Genomic DNA, 6,545 nt, shown 5'->3' with positions numbered 1-6,545 from the left:
TCTGTCAATGGCCTCTGCCCTGGGGTCACATCTGTCAATGGCCTCTGCCCTGGGGTCATACGTAGTTATATAGGATAGTGTGTATAGACAGTAGTTATATAGGATGGTGTGTATAGACAGTATAGACAGTAGTTATATAGGATGGTGTGTATAGACAGTATAGACAGTAGTTATATAGGATGGTGTGTATAGACAGTAGTTATATGGGATGGTGTGTATAGACAGTAGTTATATAGGATGGTGTGTATAGACAGTATAGACAGTAGTTATATAGGATGGTGTGTATAGACAGTAGTTATATAGGATGGTGTGTATAGACAGTATAGACAGTAGTTATATAGGATGGTGTGTATAGACAGTATAGACAGTAGTTATATAGGATGGTGTGTATAGACAGTATAGACAGTAGTTATATAGGATGGTGTGTATAGACAGTATAGACAGTAGTTATATAGGATGGTGTGTATAGACAGTATGGACAGTAGTTATATAGGATGGTGTGTATAGACAGTATAGTCAGTAGTTATATAGGATGGTGTGTATAGACAGTAGTTATATAGGATGGTGTGTATAGACAGTATAGTCAGTAGTTATATAGGATGGTGTGTATAGACAGTAGTTATATAGTATGGTGTGTATAGACAGTAGTTATACAGGATGGTGTTTATAGACGGTATGGACAGTAGTTATATAGGATGGTGTGTATAGACAGTAGTTATACAGGATGGTGTGTATAGACAGTATAGACAGTAGTTATATAGGATGGTGTGTATAGATGGTAGTTATATAGGATTGTGTGTATAGACAGTATAGACAGTAGTTATATAGGATGCTGTGTATAGACAGTATAGACAGTAGTTATATAGGATGGTGTGTATAGACAGTAGTTACATGGGATGGTGTGTATAGACAGTAGTTATACAGGATGGTGTGTATAGACAGTATAGACAGTAGTTATATAGGATGGTGTGTATAGATGGTAGTTATATAGGATTGTGTGTATAGACAGTATAGACAGTAGTTATATAGGATGGTGTGTATAGACAGTATGGACAGTAGTTATATAGGATAGTGTGTATAGACAGTATAAACAGTAGTTATATAGGATGGTGTGTATAGACAGTAGTTATATAGGATGGTGTGTATAGACAGTAGTTATATAGGATGGTGTGTATAGACAGTAGTTATATAGGATGGTGTGTATAGACAGTAGTTATATAGGATGGTGTGTATAGACAGTAGTTATATAGGATGGTGTATATAGACAGTATGGATAGTAGTTATATAGGATAGTGTGTATAGACAGTAGTTATATAAGATGGTGTGTATAGACAGTAGTTATATAGGATGGTGTGTATAGACAGTAGTTATATAGGATGGTGTGTATAGACAGTAGTTATATAGGATGGTGTGTATAGACAGTAGTTATATAGGATGGTGTGTATAGACAGTAGTTATACGGGATGGTGTGTATAGACAGTAGTTATATAGGATGGTGTGTATAGACAGTAGTTATATAGGATGGTGTGTATAGACAGTAGTTATATAGGATGGAGTATATAGACAGTAGTTAGGATAAGGTATGTACAGAAATAGAAAAGGTATGTACAGCAGGAGTTATATAGGATGAATCATGACTAAAATACAGTATATACACACGTGAAATCAGTAAAACAGTAAATCAGTAAAACAGTATGTAAACATTAAAAGTGACTCGTGCTCCATGACAACCTACTGCGCATTCGTGAATTATTCAGACAACCTTGACTTGTTCCACAATTTGTTACGTTAAAGTCTTCTTATAAAATTGATTGAGAAATTTAATTGAATCACAAAATGAAAACAGATTTTTCGAAGTGTTTTGCAAAATGTATATATAAAAAAATAAAACGGAAATACCTTATTTACATAAGATTTCAGAAGTTTTCCTTTGACACTCGAATATTGAGCTCAGGTTCATCCCGTTTCCATTGATTCCATTACAGTTGGTTTTTGATGTTTGTTCACGAAGCAGCTTTTCCAATTGAAACTTGTGCTTAATAATGAAAGGAAAACTAAGTTTATGGTTTTCTCTTCCCTGAAAGTGAACAAATGGAGTCATTTGCAGACTTGAACTATATAAAACAGCCAGAAAAATTGATTAGTTCACCTCCTATAAATATCTTGCTATTTGTTTAGATGAAAAGCTGAATTTTCAACAGCGCATTGATAACTTGGCCCGAGAAAACTAAAGTTAGAATTGGGTTTTGTATTTCAGGAACAAATCTTGCTTTTCAATGTTAGTCAGAAAATCTTGTTCCTGCAAGTACCTTGAAAAAAATATATATCTCTGGACACTGTGGACAGCTTTAAGATTCATCATGCTAGATTACTTACCCATCACTGTGATTTGTATGTTAAGGTGTAATGGACCTTTCTCTCCACCAGGAGGCTAAAGCACCGGTACACTTTTGTGTTCAACGCGTTGATGAGACAACTCTTCGTCTCTCTGTTCCTTTACAGACCAGATCAGTCACTCAATACAGTCTTCGTTCACAGTCGCTGCTGTCCTTGTCTGTTCCTAAGGCTTAGAACTGAGATGGGGAAAAATATTTCCCATAATGCCCCTTCATCCTGGATCACGCTTCCAATTATTATATTTTTTTTAAGTGAGGGGAGTTGGTGTCCTTGCCTGTTTTTTAAGACTCTGATCGACCACACTGTTTGTGATAACTGCTGTTGTTTCTAATATTCAATTGTATCTGTAACTTGTGACACTGTCTATGGTGTGTATTGTGTATTTTTCTGTAATATTTTATTGACCCGCTGCTATTTCCCTGCCTTCTTGCCCGGTCGCAAAATACCTTTTTAAGCTCACAATGGGTGTCACGGTCGTCGTATGAAGGAGAGGACCAAAGCGCATCGTGGTAAGTGTTCATCTTGGTTTTTAATACGAATAGTGAACACTGAAACAAAAACAATAAAATGACAAAACGAACAGTCCTGAACGGTGAAATAAAACCCAGAACAGAAAATAATCACCCACCAAACACAGGTGGGAAAAGGCTGCCTAAGTATGATTCTCAATCAGAGACAACTAATGACACCTGCCTCTGATTGAGAACCATACTCGGCCAAACGCAAAACACAACATAGAAAAACAAACAGACAACTCACACCCTGACCATACTAAAACAAACAGACTACCCACCCCAACTCACGCCCTGACCACCCCAACTCACGCCCTGACCACCCCAACTCACGCCCTGACCATACTAAAACAAACAGACTACCCACCCCTGACCACCCCAACTCACGCCCTGACCACCCCAACTCACGCCCTGACCACCCCAACTCACGCCCTGACCAACTCACGCCCGACCACCCCAACTCACGCCCTGACCACCCCAACTCACGCCCTGACCACCCCACGCCCTGACCCCATACTGACCAAAACAACTCACGCCCAGACTCACGCCCCCACCCCAACTCACGCCCTGACCACCCCAACTCCTGACCACCCCACCCCAACTCACGCCCTGGCCACCCCAACTCACGCCCTGACCACCCCAACTCACGCCCTGACCACCCCAACTCACGCCCTGGCCACCCCAACTCACGCCCTGACCACCCCCAACTCACGCCCTGCCCTGACCACCCCAACTCACGCCCTGACCACCCCAACTCACGCCCTGACCACCCCAACTCACGCCCTGACCACCCCAACTCACGCCTGACCACCCCAACTCACCCTGACCACCCCCCAACTCACGCCCTGACCACCCCAACTCACGCCCTGACCACCCCAACTCACGCCCTGACCACCCCAACTCACGCCCTGACCAACTCACGCCCTGACCACCCCAACTCACGCCCTGACGCCCCCTGACCACCCCAACTCACGCCCTGACCACCCCAACTCACGCCCTGACCACAACTCACGCCCTGACCACCCCAACTCACGCCCTGACCACCCCAACTCACGCCCTGACCACCCCAACTCCCTGACCACCCCAACTCACGCCCTGACCACCCCAACTCACGCCCTGACCACCCCAACTCACGCCCTGACCACCCCAACTCACGCCCTGGCCACCCCAACTCACGCCCTGACCACCCCAACTCACGCCCTGACCACCCCAACTCACGCCCTGACCACCCCAACTCACGCCCTGACCACCCCAACTCACGCCCTGACCACCCCAACTCACGCCCTGACCACCCCAACTCACGCCCTGACCACCCCAACTCACGCCCTGACCACCCCAACTCACGCCCTGACCACACTAAAACAAAGACATAACAAAGGAACTAAGGTCAGAACGTGACAATGGGTTTTACCTGGATACATTTAAAAAATGGATCATCCTTGAGGTGTTTCTACAACTTGATTGGTGTCTCACCTGTGGTAAATTCAACTGATTGGACATGATTTGGAAAGGCAACACACCTGTCTATTTTAGGTCCCACAGTTGACAGTGCATGTCAGAGCAAAAACCAAGCTGTGAGGTTGAAGGAATTGTCTGTAGAGCTCTGAGGCTGGATTGTGTCAAGGTACCGAGCTGGGGAAACATTTCTGCAGCATGATCCAAGATCACAGTGGCCTCCATCATTCTTAAATGGAAGAAGTTTTGAAGCTCCGAGATTGTTCCTAGAGTTGTCCGCCCGGCCAAACTGAGAAATCTGGCGAGAAGGGCATTGGTCAAGGAGGTGACCATGAACCCGATGGTCACTCTGACAGAGCTCCAGAGTTCCTCTGTGGAGATGGGAGAACCTTCCAGAAGGACAACCATCTCTGCAGCACTCCAACAAATCAGGTCTTTAATAGTAGCGTGGCCAGGCGGGGGCCCTTAAGACATCATTTGCTTTGACTCGTGCTCCATAGGCCTACCTGAGCATTTTGCAGGGGCCCAGCAAACAGGAAACTCAGCCAAGAATCAGGCAGCTCTTCACCCTAAAATGTCTCACTCACTCCTGTACTGATTGCTCCCTCTACACATGCATCCTGAGTGTGTGCATGTAACAGTATAGACTTGCAGAGCAAGGGGAACCACTACTTCAAGGTCTCAGAGCGAGTGACGTCACCGATTGAAATGCTATTAGCGCGCACCACCGCTAACTATAGCTAGCCATTTCACATCGGCTACACGCACACAAGCTTTAGACCTACAGAATTACATCTAACTGATGGGATACACAAAATACATTTCTTGCCAAATGACAGTTTAATCACAAATGTAAAAATGGGCTGGTTGATTGAAGTAGAGAAAGATGCTCCAACAATGAGTTGCAGTTTTGGAATAAATACATTGCGTCTATTCAATATCCTAACGTCGCTGAGCCTCACATTCCTGTAGCTGTTTTGTGTTGCCAACGTACACTAAACGATGTGTCACAGACGGGAGGGGGGTCACTATTCTTCACTATTCATTGTGATTCTCGATACCACGCGGTCTCACGAAAAACAGTGTGATTATTGGGCTCCCGAGTGGCACAGCGGTCTAAGGCTCTGCATCTCAGTGCTAGATGCATCACTACAGACCCCGGAGCTCAATTGGCCCAGTGTCGTTAGGGTTTGGCCGGGGTAGGCCGTCATTGTAAATAAGAATTTGTTCTTAACTGACTTGCCGAGTTAAATCAATCAAATGTATTTATAAAGCCCTTCGTACATCAGCTGATATCTCAAAGTGCTGTACAGAAACCCAGCCTAAAACCTCAAACAGCAAGCAATGCAGGTGTAGAAGCAGGTTGGCTAAGAAAAACTCCCTAGAAAGGCTCCCTAAAAACTCCCTAAATAAAGATTATATTTAACGTATCTACAACGAGCTGTGGCTGAAAGCAGCATCGAACGTTTTCAGTAAGACATTCGCGCTTGCTATACAGAGTTAAAATATTTAGCCAACATTTTGAATTGAATAGCATTGCATTTGTTAAGGACAAGTACAAAAGCATACTAGTTGTAGTTATTGCTCCTGCTACTCTATACATTCTGGATGATGCGGAACAACGTCATCAGCTCACTGGCTTCTACTCTGGTGAGCTCTTATTGGCCATTGCTGGTCCCCGTTAAAGGGTCGTTGCACATCTCACACTACAAGAGTATTGAAGATACTGTATAGTGTTGATAAACTCAAACATGTTTGAATATTTTGGGATGTCTGGGACTGAAGAAAAAAAAAGAGATCCGTAGCCCTCGGATTGAGTCTCTGACCCAGTCACATTAAACGAGCGTCGGTGACAGCCGCGCGCCCCGAGTAGGCAACGACATGAGGATTGTCTCCGATGTCAAAAACGTGTCTGTGACAGCTACACTTTGCATGCAGTGTTCAATGGAAATATCAATATAGAAAATTACAAAACAGACAAAATAAACTAAAATATGTATATAGGAGAGACTGGTTTTGGTTTGTAACCCTGAATAAATTATCTTTAAACACGTCAAATGAAGACCCATTTCAAATGATCACTGACAATAACTGTTCCAGAAGCGAGATGAGCGTCACTTAGCATTGCCAACTTTATTTCACTTGGAAAAAATATGGTTCCATTTTATTCGGTTATATTAC

This window comes from Oncorhynchus tshawytscha, linkage group LG09 (assembly GCF_018296145.1).
Source record: "Oncorhynchus tshawytscha isolate Ot180627B linkage group LG09, Otsh_v2.0, whole genome shotgun sequence".
Taxonomy (NCBI): domain Eukaryota; kingdom Metazoa; phylum Chordata; class Actinopteri; order Salmoniformes; family Salmonidae; genus Oncorhynchus; species Oncorhynchus tshawytscha.
Note: the sequence above shows the minus strand (reverse complement) of the source record.